The sequence below is a fragment of the Oryzias latipes genome, chromosome 19 (genome assembly GCF_053564925.1).
Source record: "Oryzias latipes strain Hd-rR chromosome 19, Olatipes_Hd-rR_3.1".
NCBI classification, from domain to species: Eukaryota; Metazoa; Chordata; class Actinopteri; order Beloniformes; family Adrianichthyidae; genus Oryzias; species Oryzias latipes.
The window spans coordinates 7,526,391-7,553,295 of NC_136255.1; the positions used below are offsets into that span (position 1 = coordinate 7,526,391).

At 40.7% G+C, this 26,905-nt stretch overlaps 1 protein-coding gene across 2 annotated transcripts in view; it reads left to right on the plus strand.

Annotated features, from left to right (window-relative positions):
* Positions 1 to 26,905, plus strand: part of thra (thyroid hormone receptor alpha) — a 179,404-nt gene that overhangs the window by 18,455 nt on the left and 134,044 nt on the right. Inside the window, exon 2 of one of the 2 annotated variants that reach the window (XM_023949083.2) lies at positions 12,017 to 12,090. The gene's annotated coding sequence lies outside the window, so the exon portion shown is untranslated. Of the gene's footprint in view, positions 1 to 12,016; positions 12,091 to 21,032; positions 21,096 to 26,905 lie in introns of those variants that run through there. The other variant, XM_078936948.1, reaches the window with a different exon arrangement.

Sequence of the window (26,905 nt, forward strand, 5' to 3'; positions counted from 1 at the left end):
GTCTGTTTGTACGTAGAACCCATCTCATGCATAATGATGAACTCATACAGTACATGTGGCTGGATCGCACTGAGTGGAGAAATGCACAACAAGCCTTGTAGAGTAAATGAAAAACAGATGCGAGCTGAAACACTTCATGCAGTGTTTTCGAGCTCTAGAAATAACAGTTTAGTGATTCGCTTCATTAGGTTTGAATGTAGGGTTTTTGTGTGCTTTTGCTTTAAAATCTTTAAGTTCAACAATTGCATAAAACAAAGTTGGTTACACTCTTTACTGTAGTGTGCAGGCAGTGTGTGTGTGTGTGTGTGGGGGGGGGGTGCATAGGAAAAAACAGAGCAGGAGGACTTGCAGTTGAAAATGGGTCAGACATCTGAGAGCGAGGCATTCCACTTTCTTCCTTTTCCTTGCTTTGTCTCTCTTTATGCTTTTTTATCTTCTATGTTTCTCTTGCCAAGGAAAAGTGCAAGGAGAGTGGAGTTATTAAGCTTGGCATGTGTGCAGACATGGCAAGCTTTAATTTGGACACAACCCAGCAGATCAATCTCCACCTTGGCTCAAAGCACTGTTGAGCGTGCACGAGAGTCTACGCGTAACACTAAGCTTTTAAGTTATGCTAGCTGGACCCCGCTAAAAGGAAAAGTATGCTGGATTAATCCAATGTCGAAACAAATTGTTCTGCGTAGAGAACAGAGAAGGATCAGCAGATTGGATTGTGACTAAATGAGAGCTAATAGAATACACTAACCTCCAAATATGGAGTCTTGTGAATGATGAGCTTTGATTGTACCAAAGTCCCAGAGGGTGCACTCCCGCACACTCAAAGTCTTGGAGCTTAAGCAACTCCAGGTCATTAGCATAACATGCAAACATATGGACGTGATTCGGAGAGCCGTTTACTGAAGTGTCAGCAAGCATGCAACATTTCCTCTGTGAGGATTTCCTCTGGCATCTGGAGCACTTAGCCTGCTTCTGTTCCAAAATCCTGCTTGTTGGTGCTACGGCTGCTATCAGAAACGGGATGAAGCCGGGGTCTAGTCGGAACTCATTCATCACCAAACCCAAAGCAGGAAGTGATGATGGTTTTTCAGATTTGTGCTGAAAGAGACTTTTGTAGTTTTTCTTTTAAAGGGTCTATACCATGCTACTCTTAAACCTTTTATGGGGTGGCAGTTTAGCTCAGGCGGTAGAGCAGGTCCACCAACAATCGAAGGGTTGGCGGATCGATCCCCACTCTCCCCAACCAGCTGTCTCCCCCAAGCACGGCCTGTCTGCAGCCCACCGCTCCCCCCAGTGGATGGGTCAAAATGCAGAGAAGAATTTCCCCATTGTGGGATAAATAAAGTATCAATTATTATTGTTATTATTATTAAACAATATCCATGTATATGATAATATATTATTGTGGCAAACAACAGATTTTTAAAAAAATCAAATGTTAGTTATTTTCCAGAGCTCTTTTCCAACACGGAAGTAAGGCGACTCGATATCTAAGGGCTTTTGCTCCGTGTGGTTGCCGCCCATTTCATGACGTCATCCATGAGCTGGCCTCGGCAGTGTGTCTGCATCTCGCCCACGAACACAAACAACATCTGAACTTTTGCAAAGATGGATGTTCATTAGGGCTGTGCGATAAAGCGATAGTTAAATATATGGCGATAGAACTTTTTATCTTGAAAAGCTCTTTAAATTTTAGGAGTTATTATTATTCAGGTTTGCTGTTATAGCCTAAGAAAAACACATTTTAGGTTCCCTGTTATTTTATTCGCCCCCCCCCAATTCAAAATTGACTAATGGGACATTAGGCCATTGTTCAGAGGTTGGGCGGTCCACCTCTAATCGGAAATCACAGGTTTGATTCCCAGCCTGCCCGCGCATGTGGTGAAATGTCCTTGGGCAAGACACTGAATCCCATCATGCTCCTGGTGGTTGTAGATTGGCACCTGTGTTAAGCTACGTACACATCAGCCATTTGACACACTAGATGTGGGTTCAGAGTTCAAATTGTTTCACTTTCAATGTGCGTCCAGTGGACATCCGTTTCTATATGTAGAGCCTGAAAATGGTCTTAAAAACGTGCGTAGCTACATGTGAATGCAAGAGTTTTTTAGTTCTGAACTTGCCACTTAAACACAGAAGGCAGTGTAAACGTATCTCTAGGCAGCGGAGCCACCATCACAGTGAATGTGTGTTTGAATGCCGCTGTAACTGTATTAGACTTAGATAGTAAAGCGCTACATAGATATACGACATTTACCATTTTTACCATTTTTAATGTTTTTTTAACTTGATCACATCACCCCTTCCAACATTGTCTGCAGTTTTAGATAAACTTGGATTTCTTGCATCGTAAACTAGTTATTTACTCAATAATTTCCCCACTTGGTGTGCAGCTGGGCCTCAGATAACGCATGAGTCCTTTAAACCTTACTCTAAAAAGACTGGTTCATCAACCAGTGCCAGACTTTCCAGGATTTTCCATGGTTTTATTGCTGATACAGTTAGTAGAAGCAGAGCTTTTCCCCAATTAGGATATGTTAAAATAATAATTGCAGTGGGAGTTATAACATTGTAAACATTGTAATTGCAGAGTGAAAAATATGATGAATTTGGATTAAAAAACTTATTTATTAAGAACATTACCAAACTACTTTGTTTAATAAATAACTCTAAAAGATTTGACTCCTTTTCCAAGAAGTTTTAATAATGACTCAATTGTATGTTTTTGGAAAATGAGTAGCCAGAAAGAGTTCACCTGATAATTGAGGAAAAGTTATTATGTTTGAGGAATAAACATGTCATTTTAGTTCAGGCGGTCAGAGCAGCTGGCAGCACATGGGTGTTTCCCAGCTGCCTGACCTGTCCTTACAGCCAGCTCCATGTCATGTGAGACTCTGATGTTCTGCAGAGCTGCGGATCTTGGAACAGATGTGTGATAGATCATCTTTAGGAGAGTCAGATTGTTCTTCAGGGCCTGTGGCATTGTCTCAGAACTGGACTTTACTGTTGTTTTAAAGAGCCTGTTCTATACCAGAAACAATATCAGCCCTGATTATCTTTGGGATTTATTTCACCTGTGAAATTACAGATTTGTATTGACTCTATCTGCACTGTCATAGCTGCTGCAGTAAATTTTTATTTCCCCTCCCAAAAACAAAGCTCTGGTTCAGACTTCACAGCTGCAAAATTTGACCTGACTGCTCAGTTAAAGTTTGATGTTTCTGCTGGAAAACCTTATTATTTCTCCTCCACACCGCATCCAATGTGGGTTTCAATCCAATTGTCTGTTCCTGTTATCTTTCCCACCTGTGCAAATGCATTTTTATCCTTCCCTGAGTCCCTGAGAGCTCGCTTAACTAATGGATTAGCCTGATAATTCGTTGAATGGCCTCAAAGAGTTGCCCCAGCTTGCAATGGCAGAGATGACTTGTTCAGCTTGTTTATACGGATTTCTGCAGCTTGCTGTGTTTGTAGAGGTAACATGTTGTTCTGCCTTAATTAACCTTTGCCAATTTCCACCAGGATGTATTTAAAGTGAGATATTTCTGCAGAGAAAGCCACTGACCTCAGTTTTCTTTGAAAGTAAAACATTCAGTAAGCTGTGCTGTAAACCAAGTGAACAGTGAATAACTTTTTGGACTTTTAAGAAGCGATTTTACCTTAAGAAAGTTTGGTGAAAAGGAGATGAACGATTGTTGTCATGAATGCATGTGTCCTGGAATGAACTGAGCTAATAAGTCTGAGCCTCCCATTGGAAAGGAGCTGCAGTGATTAATGCGCTTCAGCTGGTGGAAACTGAGGTCAACCAACTCCTAGAATATACCAAGTGACAAGTTCACCTAGTTCTTCCATCAGTGGTGGTTTTTTCTCTGGTTCCATAAACACATTCTAGAACAACAATGTCAGGAATGGTTAGGCATTCAAGATGGTTTGTGTAGTAAGCAAATCTTTATACATACAGTAGACGCATTTCCATAGCCTCTACTCAAATATAAGTCCATTGTTTATTTGGTGCTACACTATCGCTAAAGCCTTTGTCACAACTGCCCTTACAGGTGAAAGGCTGTCTCTCATGGGGCACACAGGTGGCCCGCTGGAAATAGCAAAGGACAAAGTCCGCTTGGTGAGCCTGTAGAGCCAAAATGTTCACGCACATTTTTTGCTTCGGGCGACGTGTTGTGACAAAAACTTAAAAAACATGTAAGGGTAAGTAAGGAAGTGGTAGGTCAGATATGGATATGGAGATATGGATTTTTCATTTTTTTCAACCCATCCAAATGTGCAAGAAGTTCTTTAGTGCTGCTCATGTGATAAGCTCCTGCTCCTTGTGCGCAGCTGTTAAAAATGAGGAAATTACACAATCACAGCGTAGTTTGCGGGGATCCAAAAACTACGCTACATATCTGTGTCCAATGGGGATCCTACATGCACCTATGTATCACGTGCACACCCTGTTTGTGTGTGCTCAGTAAGAAGCCAGTATGCACACCTCACTAATGACTAGAGTGTGGCATAAGGGCACCATACGATAGAATCACCTATACATCACAGGTGCATGCAACTTACTTCAGCCTTACAGGCACTTCATAATACATTTGCCAATCACACGACAATTGGATGTTCATTTTTTGTGACATCCCTTGAGGTGGCCGTATGAGCTTCAAGGGAACTCCAAGACACACCAGTGCTCCTCTTGAGATTCAGCTGTTCTTCCCTAAAATTGTCTACGCGCCCGGGCAACCCAAAAATCTGCAGCACCTTTAGGGGTCAAATCCTTTACAAATGCATGTGACTAAGGCTTTGGCCAAATCCAAATGATGCAAGATTGGGCAAATGGTAATTATGAGCAAAGGAAAATGCAGAGATGTGCTTAAATTTCAAAGTAAAACCCATAGTGTCATCCTTGAATAAACTCGTGATTTCTCCCTCTGCTCCTTCTGAAACACCACGTGGAGCTTAAATGTAAAGATTTTGTTGGCACAAAAATGTGCCACCTCCGTTGGGATTCCCTGTTCATTCAAAGAGACGTCAAGATCTCGCCACTCTGCTTGAACCAGCAGCATCTATGAAGCATTTGCCAAACGACCCACGAAAAGGAAGGAAAGACTCTCCCTGTTTGACTGCTTCCTTCAAAAGTCGCCACAGCCCTTTTTCTTCTGTCAACGTAAAAGCACAGTATTTGTAGTTTCATCAAACTTGCTCACATTGGCTAGATTCAAGTGCAGTAATTTGTTTTCATCTGTTTTGAACAAATAGCGGTAATACGCATAGTCCTGTCTGCCATCATTTGCTTGCCTTCAGCTCTGTCCATGCCTAATAATAAGATAACCTAATAAAATCTGTGACGGTTGAAGCAACTTTGACTTTCAATGAAACCTGGATCCCTTTAAGCTGCATTTATCATTTTTTGTTACATTAAAAGATCTGCTGGAAGAATCTTATGATCATAAATTACCAGCAGATTAAAATTAAGAAGAGGAGAGCTTCAATCTGCAAGCATCATTCTGCATCCCGGTGTTTTTTTTTTTTTTTTTTTTTTTTTTTTTTTTAACTTGTCCTGTCCAACAGCTAGGCAAACAGATGAGAGCTGAGGGCCTCTTGTGTTGGACATATTTTATTTTAACAAGAGGGGTTATTCATCTTCAGACAAACCAAAGGTATGTCTGAATAAACCCCTTTTGTAATTGAGGCCAAAATTTATTAATTTCAATCATGTTTGAAAATCTTTGGTGTTGGACCGGACGGAAAAGGAAAGAGGGGAAGAAGAGAGAGGGATGTTAGAGAGAGGGGGGGGTAGGAGGGTGATAATAGGAGGGGAAGGGGGGTAAGACCATGAAGCAGCATAGAGCAGACAGGTTTACTGGTTGTTTATCGTTACGGTACGGTTCAAATGTAGTACAAAAAGGGCGGGGCCTGTTCACACACACTCAAATATTATCAACACACCTGCTAGCCGCAAAAATGTCCACATGTCAACATGCACACAAAACAGATAGTGTTCACGAACGCATACCTATGCCTTTAAACCAACTAGTGTGAAATCTTTCATTCATTCAATCATGCAAACTATTAGTGCAAAGGTGAGCTAACACCTGTGCTCAGGTGAGTGTTTATGTTCTTCTAAAATGGATGGTGGAATGTGAAAAGAAGGAGGAGGAGCGCCCAGCCACCCCCACACCCATACCCCCGCCGCAGCAGCAGCGGCAGCCGGAATTCCCCCAACGCCACACGGGAACAGGCAGGGAACAACCGCCCCCCGGGCGACCAAGACCGCCACCCAGGCCAGGGCCAGCCGGACCGCCGCGAGGCCCCCAGAGCCAGAGAGCAGGGAGGCGCAGAGGGAAAGAGAGCGCCGCCCCAGCCCAGCCAGGAAAGCAGCCCCCCGCCGCGCCGGAAGAGCCCAACGCAGGGCCCCACCGGAGAGGGACGCCCACAGCCCCAGACGAGCACCCCACCACCACCCAGGAGTTCCGGGCATCCCCCCGCCCCGACCCCAGGTACGAGCCAGGACCCCCCAAGGGAGACCCGCTCCGCACTCCAGGCAGCCACCCACCCGGCCCACGGTTGGTCCAGGTAGGAGCAAGGCAGGGGCCCGCCGCCCCCGCCCAGGAGGGGGGAACCCCGGGGAAAAAAGGGCGGCCCACAAGGGATGTTATAAATATGGCCCGACCAGGCTCGGCCATGTTGGAAGTTTGGCGGGGCCCAGCGCCCAGGGGCAAGGACCAGGACCCACCCCCCAGGGACACGAACACCCCCGGCTCAGGTGTAATATGAACCCCCCCACCGTGCGGAGAGAGCACCGCCGGGCCCAGGGAGCCGGCACCCAAGGGACACGGCCGCCATCGCAAAGGGGCCCACACCCCCCACCAGGGAAGGGGTAGGGGACAGATGGACCCAGGTCCCACCTTCCTTGTAAAATGTGTGTGCGTGTATGGGTGTTTGAGAGGGTGTTTGTGTGCATGTGTGTGTGTTTATGTTTGAATGTATATATTGAAGGGGGAGGGGTGTGTGTACTAAGGGGGGTGCAGTTAAAATTGGCGAGTAGGGCACTAAGGGGACATCTCCTGATTACTCACAGTGATGTCCCCTCACCCTCCACACCAAGGGGCCCTAAATGTCTAAGGTGCGGTTAAAATTGGCGGGTAGGGTGCCAGGAGGACATCAGCTGCTTGCTTGCAGTGATGTCCAAGCACCCCCCCTACCAAGGACCCTACATGTCTAAGGTGCAAATAAAACCGAAAGAGGGGGGGCCCACTCCATACGACAACCATAGGAGGGGGGCCACTCCCAAGTAGCCCCCCCCCAAGGCGCATCGCAGGCTAGACCCCCCACCCCCTCACCCTAATATGAGGGGGTGGGGGGTTGTTAATCCCGGTGTTTTTTAAACCTTTGGCTCGGTATGCAGACACATCACTATTTCAAAAGCAGTTATAGGATCTTTTCCTTTCCACGTCCTGTTGTGTTGGACAATGGTGAGACCTGTAATCTGGCAAACTGAAAAGCAGTTTTCATTCTTTCACTCTGTTTAATTGACACTGTTTTTCTGAAGAAAAATCTAATTGGGTAGAGTTCCCTTTTGATACTCTGTTTTATTGGACAATTGGACAATAACAGCTTTTTATAGCAATCAAAATCCTTCAAAGTTGTAGAAAATCCCAAATGCAGAAAGAAATATAAAACTGAGAGAAAAATGATGCAGTAATGGCAGTATGGAGATTATTCCTTTACAAACCAGCACAGAAAATGTAAAGAAATAATTTGTAGATCAGCTCAATAATGCTAAATGTTTTATGTGTCTCTGAGTGAGATGGTACATTACCTCAGTTGTAATTAGTGACCAGTGGCTTCACAAAGGACACTTGCATCAAGGTTTTATTACAGTGGTCTAAACTTTTAGGCTCATGCATACAGTCCCATGTGACTCTTTAATGGTTTAGGCACATGAGCGATGCATCCCTTATGGCTCGATGCAAATACTGACTGGGAGCTTAAAGTGCTGAAAGCGCACAGAAGTGCCTTATAAGGAGGCTGGGGTCAGTCCCCTTATTTGCAGGCTGAAGTAGTGATTTAAATGCATTGGCTGTTTGGACCGAGGCCATGGACAGAAATGATAGTAGAACCCGTGTTGAAGCTACAAAATGACTTCTATGTCTGCCTAAATGAAAGAAAAGCATGTGGTCACGTGTCCTGTAGCTGAACCTATTTGTCTTGAATTGGATTCTTCTTAAATGTTGATGTTTTCATTTACAAAGTGATGGTTGATAGAAAGAAGGAACAAAAATGTGATAAAAGAAATAAGGCATCTGAGTAGCCTTTTAGGTTTGTGTTTTAAAACGCTTTTCTATGTTGGTTTTTGTATCTGGAAGGACAATTGTGTGTTAAAGTCACTTGCTAAATGTTTACTCTGGAATGCAAGAAATAGTTTGACTCTAAGAGTATGACTGCCATGGAACTTGAACCAATGCATGATGATTTTAGGTAAAGAAATCCTTTTAGTTTTCTCTCAGATTGTAAGTTTAGTTGGGTAATTATGGATTTTGCTTTGTCCTACAAAAAAATTAAGAACACCAATCAATCGCTGTCTTTACATAGTGGATCAGAAACCAGCAGATCAGATGTTGTAAAAGCATATAACAAAAGCTTTAGAGCAGGGGTGCTCATTACGTCGATCACAAGGATTATCGATCTTAAAGGACATGTGGGTAGATTGCAGGTCAGCAAAAATAAATAACCACAACAACAAAAAAAGTACTTCTAAAAAATCCACCAGCCAATCAAAATCCTCACTGATAAGTTCGGGACATGATTGATATGCAGAACGGCCAATCGGACATCCTCTGAAACATACGTCACTACACACGCGTGTTTAAATTTACTGAGCGCAAATTCTGTCTGTCATCAGAAAGTCGCTTTCTGCCGCGTGGCACGTCAGTTCCCCGGCAGAAGACCACTCCGAACAACTAGAGTGTTTATTGAAGCCGCCCCGTGTGTGTCCTCCTGCTATCGGCTCTGCAGTTCTCGCCCGATAAATACGAGCTCATTAAGGAAGCGGGTTTTTTCCGTGGCACGCGCTTCGTACGGAGCCAGCAGCGCCTTTGAAATGCCACGCTCCCCGCATTGCACGGTTTACCACAAAGCATGACCTACGATAGTCGCTGCTTTCTGTCTTTGTAATAAAACCCCTCATTTGTTAATACAAAAGTATCTTTGTGTAATCTCACTGTGTAGTTTTTAATTATCAGTACATAAACAACAATGTACAAATAAGCATGTAACTAATAAACAAACATTTACTAATAGCATTTATATATATATTTATATAATATAACAATCTCAGGGTGTGTCTGAACGTAAACATTTATGGTTTTCCAGAAAGGCACACATAACCAAATATTAACAACCCTTTCTAGGATCTTCACAGCAAAAATATTGAGAAAGCATAAAAGATCATGCTGAAATAAGCAATACTATTTATGAAATAAAAAAAAAACAAAATAACTCTGTGATCTTCAAAGAAAAAAAGTCAGAAAAAATAAAAATAGTAAATTTTCTAAAATAAATCCAATATCCTCTCCCGTCATAGTCCATTTGAGACTTTGGAGTCACACAGCTGACATTTTGCTCTAAACTTTACGAATTAGTGATGGGATCTGTGGCTCTTCTTAGAGATCAAGCTCTTTTGAATTGGCTCACTAGAAAGACCTGGCTCTTTCGGCTCCCAAATGGCTACTTAGTTTGTTTTATTTTGTTGCTTTATTTAATTTACGATCAACAACTATATACAATTATGCACAAAATTGATAACTAAACCTTTTTAAACCTTTTTCCTGTAAAAAAATTTGAAGCAAAAAAAACACAAAATTATTTTCCTGCAGACAATAAAATTGAAATGGTTCCAGATTTTGTTTCTTTTTTCTAGACTCATTCATTTTCTTTACTTTGCGTTTTTGTGTTAATATAGTTACTTGTTGCATCTGACACTATCTCTGTCTCCATCATACTCGCTTCTTGCGCTGCTGCATGTGTAACCCCCCCCCGCGCGCTTAGGACAAACATGTATGTATTATGTATTAACCAATAACGTGTGGCTTAAGAGAAAAAAACAGAGGTTGAAAGAAAAGAAAAAGAACCCGGCATAAGAGCCGACACATCACTGCTGAAAATAAAAAGGAGTCCTGCACATCTGTGCTACATCCAGTGCTAATGAAGCAAAATGTCAAGTTCTTTTGTCTTCTGCTGTAACTGGACATATATGTGCAGTACAGTGTTCCCTTGTTAATTGCAGGAGTTATGTTCTAAAAACCCGCAAGTAGGATTATGGGTGTTTTAAGGATGTAAAAACCCTTATTACACACTTTTTACACTTTTCTCAGACATACATAAACATTTTCACATTTTTCTCTCTTGTGTAAACTCTCAAAGTACAAACTTTGGAAAAGTTTATTAAAAAAATATAACATTGCAATCACATATTTATCTGGAGAACTGCTTGTATTAGCAGACAAAGAGGCAAAGAGTAGATTGATTGACAAGGTTCCCAGCCAATCAGGACACAGAACAGAGTGCGCTGTTTAGAAAAAAAAAGAAAAAGCAGCAGCAGCATAATCACACTTGGAGAATCAGTGAGTCTGTGAAACGTGAACTGCAACGTAGAAAGTAATCACTGTATTCTCTTCTACTTGACTGTGATTTTGGAGGGGGTGGTCAGGTAGGGGCACAGACTGCAGAAGGGTGCAATTAAATGTCACGTTCTATGTGGGTCTCGATGGCGGCGCCAGACTGAAGAAAAAAAAAATCGTGAGTCTCTGATATTTCTTAGGAGGCCGAACCAAATATGGAGGTAATAAAAAAAGAACATGGATGCCTCCTGGACACCTCCCTGGGGAGGTGTTCCGGCCGGGCATGTCCCACTGGGGGAGGCCCAGGGAAAGACTCAGGACACGGTAGAAAGACTCTCCAGGCTGGCCCCTCAGAGGAGCTGGAGGAAGGGGCCGGGGAGAGGAAAGTCTGGGCACCTTTGCCCCCGCCACGCGGTCCCGGACGAGCGGAAAAAGAGGAATGGATGAAAAACATTACATTTTAAAAATCAAAACAAAACTCCAGAAGCTAGAATATAATTCTAAAAAAAAACAAAGCATAATTTAAAAAAAAGGGAACATAATAATTGTAGTTTTGAAAATTACTTTTGTTTTCCAAATTTAAAAAAACATTTTGCCCTCTGGATTGTTGTTTTGATATCTAAAACATAATTTTTATTTTTCATTTTGCTTTTTTGAATTCTTGTGATCTTGAATTTGTTTTTGTTTTGAATGATTTGTTGATGTGATTTGCACTTCAGGGCCACCATAGTTTTGCAGCATTACCAAGCCTGTAGTTTTTGGGGTTCTCGTCGGTCACCTGGTTTGGAGCAGTAAGGGCAGAAAGATTTGTGCCAGTGCGTAAGTCTGAAAAAACAAAAAGTGGACTCCCCTGATGCATTTGAGGGAAGAACCCTGACAGGGCCATCATATCTGTGTCCAAGTTACAATATATCCTTTCTCTTTGAGTCCTTGTAGGGATTGAATGATAGTTTTTGTTGACATGCTGGTACATCTTCCTATCAACTGCATGATAATGACCCTCACTGCTCCAGGAGTATAATGGCTGAAGGGATCATTAAGGGGACTATCAGTGCCGTATACTTCACAGTGGGGAATTCCCGCACAGATACTCATCTATGGCCTCTTGACAGTTTAAAGCCATGCTTTCAGCTCCCTTTGATTCCTCAGGCCAGCCTCTTCATTTGGTCACAGGATTAGAATACTAATCCTTTTAGCGCTAAGCTGGTTACAGGAAAATCTAACATGGCCTTTCATCGACGAAAAGGCCCTGCACCTCTTTGGGGGGGATTTTCCCCTCTGGTGCTCTTAGGCTCCTCCCATGTCATCCCCAGTATTGGTGGTCATCACGTGCTGCAGCGGCCACACAGGTTTTCGTGTGCAGGCCTGAAATGTTAATGGATGCTGTGTTCTGATTTCAGAATTCCTGTGTTGGAATCGAGCTGGGATCAAACACAAAGGGAGGACTCTGAAGTGAGGACAGCTGACCATAGAGGTAAGCTTTGCAAACAATGCAGGCTGATTAAAAAAAGTTACTAAGTGTGGTGTTTTCTGCACATACAGTAGTGGGGTGTGTGTGTTTTTGTGGTACCCTGACAGACGAACAAAGGCAGAGGAGAGGCTGGTGTTGTTTTCCCTGCTGGATGGCAGTGTCTCGTTTCCACAGGTGTAGGTATCGGGTTTGTTTTTATCTGAGGCGCAGTATGTGCAGTATGACAAAACTCTGCAGCTCAGTCCACACGTTTTGATTGTTGCAGCTGCCTCAAAGAGAAAAAAAGACGTAGTTGAAGACAAAACACTCAAAACGTCTTCTTTTCCCCTGCTGGCCTCAGGGTGATGTAAAGTTCAAAAATGCATCATGGTAATGCAGATCATATTGCTTTCCTCTCTACCCTATGATGGACTGGGGGGTAATAAATGTGTTAAAAGTGCAGTTGGATCAGTCAGAGTTCTTCCTGTTATCTGCATGCTGATGGATTTCGCCCTTCAGTCATCACTGCACAGCTCATGTTCACAGTTTTCCATCAAGGTTTTGCTTCTGATACAAAGTCACATGATCCTTTGAATCCTGTATGATCAGAAGGAAGAAGCGCCTAAATATCAGCCACATTAATCACAGTCTGTTTATGATCTGAGGAATGACTCATAAAATGTGTAGCACGTCTAACTAAAAGCTTCAACAAGCTTTTGTTTCAAAAGGTACAGTCTAAAAAACTGGAGGCATGAATCCAGATCCTGAAGTGATGTGATTGATTTCCTAAACGTATGCACTGCAGCTGACACCCAGAGGTTAGGCCAAATGTTTGTTTTTAGATTTACAGTTGACTTAGATCTGTTCAATGTCAGAATCCACAGTGTACACACAGTTGTTTAGTGTCAGGACTCAGTGACACTTGTTTCCATAATCAGCTTCCTTTAAAGAGGGCCCAGCTTCATTCTGGATCTCAGGGAATTTGGCCAAGATGCTTGTTCCTGCTTTGTGCACCTAAGAGGAAAATACTGGTACTGCTGGACTGACAGACTGTTTCCTTTTTCTGCCTCACTGGCAGAAAGTGAACCTCCTCCTGCTCTTGAAGCTTCAGAGACACTTTGGATGTTATTTTCCCTATGAGACTCTGAGCTCTGGATGCTGTGAAAAAGAAACAAAAGCCTCAACAGCGTTTCGTAAATGTAGCCTTAGTCGCATGTACGGGATATGGGGATGAACCTGTATGGCTGCTGGGGTTTTTTGAGTTGTCTGAGCCTGTGGAGGGTCATAGAGACGAGTGGCCAAATCTCAAGTGAAGCGCAGGTGTGTCTTGCGTTTGGCATGAGGCTTGTTTGACCATTTCAAGGGTCGTCATGAAAATGAAACACACGATTGTTATTCATATGCTGAGTGTTTCGTGAAGAATATGTAAGAACAATGTAAGTTGCACACACTTATGGTGTTTGGGTGATGCTGTCGCACAGTGCCATTACGCCACACTTTAGTCGTCAGTAGGGTGTGCCTACTGACTGCTTAGGGACCGCGTGCAAACGCTGCAAGGACAGGGTGTGCAGGTCTGAAGGACACCTACACAAACTTTGCTCTGATTGTCTAGGTCCCTCATTTCTAACAGCCTGGCTGCACGCAATAAATGCACACTTCTCATTTCAACTGCACTGTTGGGCGCCTTTCACAATGTGCAGAGTTTGGGCGGGTTAAAAATATGAAAAACCTGTGCGACATGCCCCCGTCTCACCCACTTCACTTTGACCTTCCCTTACGTGTTGTTCAGGTGTTCTCTACGACTTACCGCCCACAGCATGTCTGTTTAAAAAAAATCCACATGAACATTCTCTCTCTGTGGTCTACAGAGCCTACAGTGGTCTACAAGCTTGCTTTTTCCTGCGGGCCTCCTGCTTTCCAAGTACAGGTTTGCCCAGGTTTGCCTCTGTCCACCCGTAAGGGCTGTTGTGACAAAGGCCTTTTCCAGCTCTGAGATGAATGCGTCTAAGACCAAAAACACATTGTATTGCTTTATTTTCTTTATTATTACGGTCATTATTATTTCATCTACAAAACTAGCACCAGGCTAGCTTTGCTGGGTCACATGAAGGCAGCGTGATGAGGCGAGAACAAAGTTTGCTTGACGGCTGTGCATCTTTGTGTTGTCATGCTGTTGAATGAACATTTTGTAAGAAAAAAGTGCCAGGAGAACTGCTGCAACTGTTGATTATTGCTGAGCTTTTTTTAGGAGCAACTGAATCGAAACAGGAGAGGAAGTAGCATCTAAGGAAAATTGGAACAAAGGAGCAAAGCAGCTGGAAGCAGGTGACAGATGCAGAGCTGTTGTGTTCCGTGGGGACGCAATTTCTTTCAAAGCAGGAAAAAAAAAAAAGCAAGATTCAGAGCATTGATTCACACGATGAGCAAATGTTGTGGTTTATCCTGCTGCAAGAAATATTTTTCTAGTTCTGACATCACATGTTTTTATTCATAGCATTGAGAGAAAGTTGACTGTGTTTCCTTTTTTTGTAAATTCTTTATTTTTGGCTGCATGATCTTAGTGTACTGTTGGTATAAGGCAGGCATGTCCAAAATTTTTGCAAAGAGGGCCAGATTTGGTGAGGTGAAAATGTTTGAGGGGCAACCAATCAGTGTGCATTCTTTGAACCCGTTTAATAACATGCAAATTAACTATTTGATTGACATTTTTTTTTGCAATGGGATACTATTTATTTCTTCACATAAAATAGAAGTACATTTAAATACATTTTTCTAAAACTACAGTGAATTTCAGATTTGAAAAGCAACCTGTCTGGAAAAAAAACTTTTGTCAACATTAAACCTGGGTTTATATGAAATGTTACATATTATTCATTATGAAATGTTCACTGTAAACTTCTAAATGTAAATCGTGTAAAGAGGAATAGTTAACATATTCAGAAGTAATCATTGTGGCTTAGATTACAGAAACTAGTAAATCTGTTCCTCTTTTTTGGCCCTGTTGCCACAGGTTTACAACTGTTTATAATGGAATATAGCCAGTCAAAATCAAGACGTTGTAGTTCTTAGAAAGTACTGGGGGCAGATTATTGATTTTTATGACCGGAGCCGTGGGCCGAATTTGGCCTCGGAAATGTCTGGTATAAAGGGTTACTTGAACTAGTCATCAGAAATCACATTTATTGCAGTAAAACCCTGTTTGACTTTTTTTGGGCCAGTTTGAATGCAGAAACAAGTTGTTTTTTTTCCCATGACATTTGCATTTTCCTTCAAAATTTACACATTTATTTGGGCAGGACACAAAAAAACACAATAATAATTATTTCTACAAACATGACATCAGCAAGATGTTGATAACATGCATTTGTTTTATATTTATTGCTGTGAGTTATTTATAGGACATTGTAGAGAAACATTCGTGTAACACATTTTTGCATAAATTAGTAGGAAAAAGCTGAATTTGGACCCAGATGGTGGACTGTGTTTCTGCCTCAAAAATGCCAGTTTTTTCATTGTCAGATTGCCAGCCTGTCGCTTAATATGCGATTGTTTCATAAGTGTTTTTTTCCCCCAAATATCTTTATTCTCTATGGATTTTTCTAGAAAATGGTTTTCACCCCTGGAATTCTCCTTTTAACCCTTGTGCTATCCTAGGCACTTTAACATTGGGAGTGGGGTCATCTAGACCCCACAAGACAGCGTGCTGAACCTTTTTTCTTCAATGATTTGTGATCTTCACTGGTGTCCATGGATTACATGAAATCTTTTCACCTTTATCCACCTTTGTCACGGTAGGGAAACACGTCAATGGTCATCTTGACCCCATAGGATAGCACAAGGGTTAAAAGAAACTCTGTGGTTGTTGGTAAACCTGCATGAGTGGGATTCTTGTCTTGCAGTTTGTGTCACTTGGGATTTTCTAGATAAAGGGAATGTTTTCTGTCCTACGGTAAAAAAATAAATCAAGCAAAATTGACATCTCAAACTGCTGTGCTTGTTTGAACATTTTTTAGACTCCTAAACATGCGACAATCACAACTCATGTAATCCTTTTTAGCTTATGAGTGATGATAATTGTCAGAAATTGCTGTAAAGGCAGCCAATATCCTGCTTCTTCATTTTTCTTTATTCTACAGTTTTGAAAAAACAAGATGAACCTGTATGTTTAGAAGCTCGAAACAGTTGAATAACAGTAAAGCAGCTCCTGGCATGGAGGCTGCACCAACACTTGCTGAGCCGCAGAGAGTGGCCAAGACGCTCCTCTTCCCCCATCTGTCATTGGCACATGCTCAAAACAGAATAGCTCATCTGGAAACACCAACACAATCAGATGGGCAAATATGTAACAACATTTATGTAGGCGCAGACAAGAAAAAACAACAACATGTTCAAGTCCGTCCAAAGATAATCCAATGTTTACCTGAAGCCAATGAGTGCTGGGCTTCTGCAGGGCATTGTGGGTAGGGCGTCAGGAGGCTCAAAGGCAGTAATCACTCACTGGTGGTTTGACAGCACGTTTTTTGGACGGCACCCACCTCCAACTGATGTTTCAGTTGGAGTGAATGTCTCATTCGGTTGCACTGGCAGACATCCCTCTGCAAAAAGACGCACTGTGGGTTTCATCCACTACAACCAGATCCTTCTGCTTCATTTCTGACATTTTCAAAATATTTTTTTGGAATTAAAATAACAAATTAACTGCGTTTTAAGCTAATTTGTTTTTGCTCTGCAAATGAATTTTAGGATTAACAATTCCCAGGGAAACTGCTGAAGCATTTCCTAGAATAGAGGAACCCATAAGGTGCTTTACTAATGCTACTTTAAGTAATGTGGTCAGCCTTTGCTGGGTCACTGTGCAGCTCTGCAGGTGAATAGACCTCTTGTTTGTAAACTGCAGGTGTGATTTCCACCAGCTGAGCTGCAGCATCAAACTCAGGAGGTAGGATTGTGGTATTCACGAAACTGTGGTTTCCTTGATAGCTTTCTTGCTATTACTGAACGGAAGTAATTTTTTTTTCTTCAAGCATTTGGCATGAAATATTCCTCTTTAGCAGCCTTCTAGAAAACCCTCTGCATTCAAATCAGTCTGCATTAAAGTCAGGTTCGGTGGGGTGGGGGTCAGATGGGGTGGTTTAAGCAGAGGAGGCCACACCACATTTAACACAGATTAGAAAGTGGGTAATGTTTTGTTGTTTAGCAGTGCAGGATTCCTTTTGCATAACCCTCACATGGAGTTGCAGCTCTGCACAGCCCGCTTCCTGACATCATTCTTGTTATCACTCTTTAAGGCCTGTTTGGGTTGCTGTCTGTCCCTGTCATCAGGAAAACATGGGACCAAGTCACTTCATCCACACCTACAAAGTTAGCTTTGGTGAACCAGACAGAGCACAACTGTTATCCATTAACAACATTTTTTTGTTTTTAATTAAATGCTGTTTTTTAGAACCAGCAGACTGACTGAGATTTTAGGTGGCCAGTCAGTGAGGCACCTGATTTCTAATCTCCTTTCGTATTTTTATTCTATTTTAAATTAAATAATTCTGCAATGAGCCAAGATTTTAGGGGGTCCTCACTGCTAAACAGGCCCCCCAGAAATAAGTCAAAAATTCATAAAATCTGAAAAATGTTCCTTAAATAATCAAAATAAATAAATAATTAAAAAAATGTGGTAAGAAACATCATCCTACCAAGAATTCATATTTTAAGAAAAAGATTTAAGTCACTAAGACTTAACTGAGATTATTTTGCTGTTAAAAAAAACTTGATATGATAATTTTTTTTGCAAGAGAGAAAATAAGCTTTTTTTAAACAAGAGTATTATTACTTTCTGGGGATTATGATTTTGCAGTAAAATCTTGCTTGCAAATTGTATAACTATTTTTAATTAAAAAAAAAAGCTAGTGATGACTTTTTTTTATTCATAAATAAATTAAACCAGCAATACTTGTTTATTTTTCACATAAACTTTCTCAGTCTCCACTGCAGCTAAAGTCCTAAATGAAATGTGTCCTAAACTGTCTGAAAAATATGCTTGTCATAAATGTATATTCTAGTTGAACTGGAAGCTTCAGGTTCTGGACAGCGAGTCTGACAAATCACAAGTTTGACATTTGAACACAACCAGAGAATGGAAAGGTTCAAACTGCCTGTTCAGCCCGCAGGGTATGAAGCTGCTTTTTGTGAAGCGTTCCATCCAAGGCTGCAGGATGTTTACATACTCTGCATTTATGAGAAATCCTAAGAGTTAGGAGAAACATTTAGGAAATGGTATTGCCTTTTTAGTTGTCTGACATCCGGGTGAGTTTAAAGAATTGGTTTGGTAAGAGAAGAGTATAAATCAACACTTTACACAATTAACCTCCCATCTTGGGATGACAGAATTGTGTGTTACAACTAACTCAATTAACATTTATGTTATTAAAGAAATGCCCTTTAGTCTAATTTATGATTACTATTAAGGAAAACAAATTTAATCTCAGGTTTTTCAAGTTTCTTCCGATTCATTTACTCTCAGGATCAACTGAACTTTTAAGCAGTCCACTGCACTGCTGTTTTATTGTGTTACTATATACAGTTTATGAAAAAATTCTTTAGTTATATTTTGCCCACTCCTTTAGGAACTCCTTGTGCTTGGAGGCACAGAACAGGTGCAGCAGCGAACACCAACCCACAGCTTTTTATTGAAGTCCAGTGCGCCGGGTTCAGAGTACTCCTCTTTGCTGCTCTGACCCAGTAACGGCATAAGAAGGTGGGGCTCAGCTGCAGAGATAAGGTCCGTCAAAGACCTTGTAATGTCTTTCATCTGCATTTACGGACGAAAGGCAGCTGAGCCACGGCTGCTTTATGAGCCTGGGTAGCATGTCGCTCCTGAATAATGGACTTTTCATTTAAAGTCGGGAGTAGGTGGCTCACAGTCAGTAAAAAGTTGGTTGCTCACCAAGGATTTCGTACTGTATGTGGTATATGGACCAAATCGGATTGTTCTGCTTGCGTTTGGTTCAAAGGTTCCTCCCTCTGATCATTTATCTTAGACTCCTTACATCCAGCAGACCGTCAGCCAGCATTCATTTGTATAAAGATTACAAAGAGCACTTATAAAACCAGGACCAGAGTTATTACTTATGGGCTCAACAATGGAGGTGAAAGAGAAAAGCTCAGAGAACAGAGAGCATTGTGGGTAAAAGTGGCCTGATAGTGGTGGGCAGCATTGACCAGTTTAGAGAAGAGCATTCCAACGCCTTTTGTTGTCTGACCACAAATATGTGTGCTCCTACAGCCCAGCAGACTTCAGAGGAGTCCAATAAGAGCCCAGCAGAAGGAAGAGCATCGGACATCTTGAGGGACATTGGTCAGCATGGACCAACGTTTTTGACTTTTGCTACAGTCTGGCTTGGGATATAAAGAAGCATGCCTTTCATTGTGTTGGTAGATTAAACTGCGTTGCTACCCCCATGCATGCACAAACATGTACATTGTACATCAGAATGTTTTCTCAAATGCCTTCCAGCAGGTACAGCGTAGTTGACTGCTGGAATGTACCCAGCTAACTTTTTCTTGTATGAAACCATTTCCAGATCAGTGAGCTGCAGTTTGCACCTTCTCATTAAAGACAGGACCGTCCAGGACGGTTATATTTTGGTTTCAATCAACCCCTAATGATTCAATCCTCCATTGAATCATTAGAAACCTTCTTTGTGCTGAATTTATTCTCTTGCTAAACCAAAGAAGCCAATAATCTTTTCATTCCCATTTCTTCTAGCTCATTATTGTCAGTGTAGATTTTCCTGTGCTTTTGTTGTGTATGACCTCTCCCTGTGCTGCCAGTGGAGGTGTTGTCTCCATTACATAAATTACTCAATTGCATTTTGTCACAGGAGCTTTTTAAAAACATCATCCATGTCTGTCAAGGTCTGTTTAGCTGCAGCTTTGCCAGCTGGATTTGACACAGCCCCTGAATATGTGTGTGTGTGAGTGTGTGTGTGTGTGTGTGTGTGTGTTGCTATTGGAGTGCCTGTTTTACAACAAAATTGTTGCAAATTTTTGATTCTCAAATTATTGCAGAAAACATAATTTAAAACAATTTTTAAATGGCTCAAAAGCAAAGGTATTTTTTAAAATCTCTTAGCCAGAAGCCCCCCTAATGTCCTTACCTTTTTCCTGGACAGTCCTTCATTTGTAGGCCCACTGTTCAAGTTTGGTATGGACATGAAAAAAAAAGTACATTGTTTTAAATCTGTTCTTTGTTTTACTTTAAGTAGTCTGTGAAAGGAGCAATTTTTCTCCCAACAAATCTATACAACCTAAATTGAAATGTGAAAGCCTTCTAATTGTCATTTCACAACTGATAACCAAAATGTATAAATCATGAATCTAATAAAAAACGTATCTGTTAGGCTTTGTTAGGCTATAAAAAAGAACATTTACCAGACCCCCAAGTTTCAAAAATTGTATTCAAATAGTATATTAAGAAATATAAATAGGCAATTAATTGTTGCTGATGAAAGCAGTGATAATGAAGAAATGAAATTAAGGGTGTTCCTAAAAATATCTGTAGCATAAATTAATACAAATGTGGCTTTGTCATAGTTTGAAAAAGGCCTCAGAGGTCCAGTAATGTTTTATGTCTATGTAGGATACTCCATTCTGAACTCTGAAGGTTGTTTTTAGAAATAAAAAATAAAAAGTTTTATTCAAAATTCTTTTTTACTAGTGCTTTATACTAGTGGTGTTCTTTTTAATTTACAAGTCGGCTGTGGCTACATTTGTAGCTTAACATCACCAAGCATGAGTGATGAGTGAATGAATAATGGATACACGTCATAAGTGCTGTCAGCGTCTGGAAAAGTGCAAAAAAATCTAATTCCTCATTATTATTATTGTTATTGTTGTTGGTATGTTCCTGCCCAAGCGCCACGGTATCTCTGTGTAAGTCACATGCTGTGAGTGTCTTCTCTTAACGTAGATAATTTCAACTCTCCTTGCACGCATGGGTTCAGCCACGGAGACGACTGCAGGGACATGTCTGGATGGTAAGGAGAAGCCTCTGTTTTTTGGTACATACTGTACTGTACTAAAGTATGCCGTTGCAGTCCGTAAAGGTGCTATATATAGATGGAGCAGATAACAAATTAAACAAAAGAGACTCGATGTGAAACAGACTTGTCTGACTGGTTCTTGTTTAAAGGCTCAGCTTGGAGCTAAAGGATGCCTGGAGGTTCAGGCAGGCTGAGGTAAAAACAACATGGAGGCCCATTATATAAGCTTCAATCCAAGAACGAAATTGAAAGAGCCAGTGTTCTCAGATTTACTTTAGAAACATGTGCCAGTGTTCAAGGGTCAAGCTTCGGTTTCAGGACGTGAAACATTTACATATTCATGACTTGAGCGAGACTGGAACCACATGGTGCTCTCTCAGAAAACTCTGTGTCTGAAAACATTAGCAATGTGTTTTGGTATGTCAAGAAAAAAACAACAATTTTGTTTTGAATTAAACAGTGTGTGATATTGAATAGTGCTAAAATATATCAAACTCAACATTGGATGACAGGAGTGCTTGCTAGTCCTTACCCTGACCTAAAGATGGAACTGCCTCTCTGAGTCAGATTCCAACCATTCTAAAGCTATGGACAAAACAGCGTTCAAGAATGCGCATGTTCGCACAGGACAAGCAAGCTTAGGGGGTTTTTCTTCTTTTTTTTTCTACTGTTCACTAGCGCTAATCTCGCGAATCATGCTCCAGGCTTTTTCCTTAACAGCTCTATTCCAATATGTGAAAGACGTGATGTCTGATAACTCCAGCTGGCCAAGAACTGCAATTATTCATTTCTCTTCTGTGATCAGTTTTCAAATGGTTGGCACTTCTGTTATTTAAAGGGGACGTCATCCATTCGTCACTAGCAAATCTGATTCTCTGATTGGTCAAACAGGGGTTGACATAGCCCAGAAATTTGCACTGGCCCACAGGGCCAGTAGTTTTTGAAAGTTACTGGCCCGACACCGCGCACAGCGAGACCCGCCGCTCCGCAGGTGCTTGCAACTTTAGGGGGGTCCGGGGGCATGCCCCCCCGGAAAATTTTAATATGGTGCAATTTGGTGCATTGTGGTGACATCTAGCACTTATTTATACACTTTTCAATGACTAAAAATAGAGCATATCAAACTTAAATCTGCTCTAGTCTGTTTCAGATGTTTTGAAGAGAGCGCTGCAGTGTAGTAGGAAACACTAGTTAAGAAGTTTTCATGCTGCTTCTAATCACTGCTATTTCAAATTTGTTCCTAATCAATAGTTAAGAAGTTTTATTGACTTTTTTGCCCTGACTGCCTTAAGGTTCTGCTTTTTGTTACTGTTGCAAAGTTACATTTACTTTTTACTTACTTTAGTTACCTAATTAAATTAAATAATTGAAAAATTAAATACAATTAAATTACTGAGATCATTCAGCTAACTAGAAATACTTACTGCTTACAGTGTTGTAAAGAAAAACAAAATTAAGTAGTTTGACATTATACTCCATTTGAGTCTGAGATTCAGGTATTTGGAGTTGCCTTTGATTCTTTGACATTCAGCTTAAAGCTTAGTGCATACAGTTTCATCTTCAATGCATTCATTAAATATCTTGCTGTCCATAGCACTAATTCCACCCATTACTCCATCTAACATATTCCTATCTATTCCTGCCATGTCTTCCACATCTCTGACATGCTTCAGTCTTTCTTCAGTGACGGTGTTGGATTTATGATCATCGCGGTGAAAAACCACCAGGGGGCGCGCTGATATGTGTGTCATTTTAAATATATCTGCCTAAAATGTAATAATAACCCACTGGCTTGTTCCTTCGTTGTTGCTGTTTAACATTGTTTAGTATTGAATTGTTACATTCAATAAAGTTTGAAAAAAAAATTGAGTGAGCGCGTGCCGCGTGGTGCTCGGCAGTGACAGCCGCGCGGGAGAGGAGGAGAAGAGTGATAAAAGGTTTCCCATAGAAACCCTTGAAGTCTGAACACAGGACTAGCAGAAAAAGTGAATTATAAAGACGAGGTAAATCTACACGTTTTCGCAAAATATACTTTATTGTAAAAGGTGAAAAATGTATTAATTGTTAGATATTTTAGTGGCCCGAGCGGACAAGTAAAAAATAAAGTCTTGTGGTCCGTACTGCTCGAAAAACAGGACCGGGCCAGCGGACAAATGGCTATGTCGAGCCCTGTCAAAGTTCCACCTAGTTTAACTTGCAATGCAGGTTCAATGACTACCTGTTTAATACGTAGAGTCCGAAAAAGGACCTTAAAACTTGTATAGCTACGCATGAACGTGGAAGCCCAAAAACATGCATTTTATTGGGCGTGGCCACTTGAACTTCTGTTGCCAAGGGTGGTGTTAACATAGCTTTAAGAGTGGAGGATCAGTAATAACAGCAATTTTAACAATAACAGCAATTATCATTGTGCTAATGGCATTTTCTTTAGGACAGGTAATGGACGGGAAATGCTAATGCCTAGTTGACCTAAACATGCATTGCTGACTAAATTTACTTACTAGCATGAATTTTCCAAACTCTTTTAAGGAAACCTTATTTTAAAAGTAACCATTTGTGGTCCAAAGCACCGTTTTTAGCTCAAATCTTCTGGAAAGTCTAATGCTATAGTGCAAGGTTCATCTAGTGGCTAAACTGAAACGCCTTCCTTGAGAGGAGGAACATTTTATTTTGTAATATTTGCCAGTATGGACCCTTTGCAGTGTTAATGATCTACACATTTTTGTTGGAGGTTCTCCGTCTGAGAAACCATTTAACACTATGGTGTTAACAATCTCATTGGTTTATTATTTCACTAATACATTTTACAGTATGTGAACTCTATTAGATTAATTTGAATAGCTTTAAAATGTATATAGAATATTATTTTACTTCTATGAAAAGATGACTAAATATGTAAATCGTGCAATTCAAAATTCAACTAAACTGAGTCGAATCAAGTCCATCAAAAGAATGGAGAAAAAACAAAAAAACAAAATAAACATTGTGAATCGAATTGATCCAGGCTCTGGTGAATCGAATCGAATCGAATCGAATCGAATCGAATCGATTCTGGAAATTATTGGTGATACCAAGCCCTAGTTCTTGGAACTGCTACACCAGATGATATTTTTGGATGTTGGACATGTTAACACATAGGATTCTTTTCTTCCACAGACATGATAGAATTACAAGTTCCTTATCTAGAACAATAACTTTTCATGGATATCAGCCTCGCAGGGAAACATGTCTTTGCCAAGAAACAGTCATTAGTGTAAGCAGCAATAAAATGTTTGAGAAGAACTGATGCAAGCACCCCACACATTTTTACTGAGCAAAGCTCTACATTAGAACACAAGGCTATAGTAAAAGTTACCAACCGTCAGTACTGTAATGTGACTGAGAGTTAGTTTGTTTGGCTTGTACTGCCTTTAGTAGAACCAAACCCATGCCAAGAGCTACACTTCTTAAGGAATTCCAGATTAAAGCAATGATTGGCCATGGCTCCACTTTATTCGCTGAGGACTTTTCATTTTGCTCTTGGCTATAAAGATGTAAAACTTTGTATGCAACAAAAACATCTTTTTGGTGGAAGCTAAAAAGTTGCAATGAAAAAATGATATCCAGTTTAAATCTAATCTCTCTGTATCTAATCTAATATAGTTTGAGAAAACTTAGAAACTATGAAAATTGGGTTAAACATTACTGGAACCTCACAACTAACAAGGGTATTTTTTTTCCGCATTTTGCCATTTCTAGGATATTTAAGAAAGATAAGGATCTTTAGAGAAATAGGGCTGTTAAAGCTTTAGATTTAACAGGCTGTTTAGATAAAATCTCTTTTAATTTACTTTGCTCATGATAACAAATTAGTTAGAAGGGACGTCAGCTAATAAGATTCCTAATTGGCGTGTTGCTCATTCTCAGGTCATATGTTCTGGGTGTATGATTGTTTCCTTTAATTCTGTAGGTCATAGCTAAGCTTGGATGCTCAGATGAATATTTGCTCAGTCTAGGACAGAGCGGCAAGAATGAGCTGCGCCACTTGGAGACTCCATAGACAGTTTATCACTGGACATACTGACCAGTCCCCCCTCATGTTCCAAATAGGAAGTACCTACTGGCTCCAAGAAGCCAGAATCCCATAGACTTCTATAGAGAAATAAACAGCTATTACGTAAGGTATTTTCTATGGGTGACGTCACACCTGCTTTGTCCAGTGATACACTATCTATGGGAGACTCCCAACTTTGTTTTAGTTGTTTGCATCCTGTGGATCATGGTCTTCATCGTTAAAGAAAAATTATTTTCCTTTTTCAGTTTCAGAAGAACTATTATTTTTTTTTTCAACTACACTTTAAGGATTTAATCTTAGATTTATTATTACTAGTCTGCTTTTATAGTGTGTGCTATAAATCTTATTTTGTATCAGTGAAGATTAAATACCTATTTTGCTCCTCATATACATTGCAACCCCCCCTTTCTAGACTTTTCTTTTCCCACATGTCGAGTTCTGTTTTATCGTAGGAACCCAAGTCTGTCGGCTCTCAAACGCTCACAAAGATATTTTATATTTACCACTTTGCCCCTTTCCTTCATCCTTTTTAATGGCTCTGCTCTTGGCTTCTTCTTTTTTGTGGCCTTTCCCCTGACTTACAGTATTCTTTCAGGAATTTTGGCCCAAAGTCAAACATCCTAAATCAACTGCAGGCTGCCAGAAGAGCCTGGGCCCCTTTGCTCCACGTCTGTCACCCCAAACGTATAGTCCAGAAAATGTTTGTGTGGAGAAGAGGACTCGACTGTCAACTTTGACCGCCCTGTAGCTTCTTTTGGCATTTGTTTCTTTTCTGAATCCTATTATCCAGTTTGTTTTCTTTGTCAGCTCCTGATGACACACTACAAATTTAAGGAGCTATGCCGACCCCCATTATTCTCCTGGAAGATGTTTGATTCTGTAGCTTCCAGTCAAGACCTCTTTAGATCTCATAATACTATAAGCTGAATATTTTTGTCATGCAAAGCACTCGCCTAAAGTTTTTGTGCTTGTAGCATCTTTAAGAATGTAAACTGTTAATAAAATGTATCTTTTTGGTTTTTATTTGCCTTTTAGTACAGAAGATTATTATTTATTTTTAACTAAAAAGTGTGGAATCTGTCCACATTCTGCATTTTAACCAATCCAAACAGTATCGTTTCCTCACAGCAGTACCAAACCAGACCTTCTTTAAGCTGCAGTTCTTTGTTTCTGTTCAGGGTTCTACTGGGGTAACTGGGTGGGTGGGGGAGGAACCTGGTGAGGGACCTCGACAGAAGGGCCACACAGTTTAGATCATTCATCTGACTTGTTGAAATTAAAGGAAGTGTGTAATAACTTCTCACACTCTGTCAGAGGCTTGGATAAATGCAGCACTCATCAATAAAAATGCCAGACTATCATAACCACTAAACAAGCCTGCTGTGAAACCCTGCTTATCTTTTACAGGCACAAAAGCTACAGCAAAGTCTGGTGGAGGGGAAACCCTGTCGATGTGTGTGTGCTCTTTTGGACACAGAGGGAATCAAATTTACAGAAAACCTGTTTCAACACATTAAGATCCAAATCTCTGTTTTCCTTGTATTCGGTTTATCAGGAAAAAACAACAAATTATCTTTGAGTGCAAAAGTTTAGAGGAAATCAGCGCTCCAGGTGTTCTCTCCAGCATTTTCATTTTTTGATTGATTGATTGATTGATTTCAAGAACTGCAGTCAAAGCAATAAAGAATTCACACAGATGTATCATGCTCCTTACAGAAATGATGAAATGCATAAATAGATAAAAACAAAA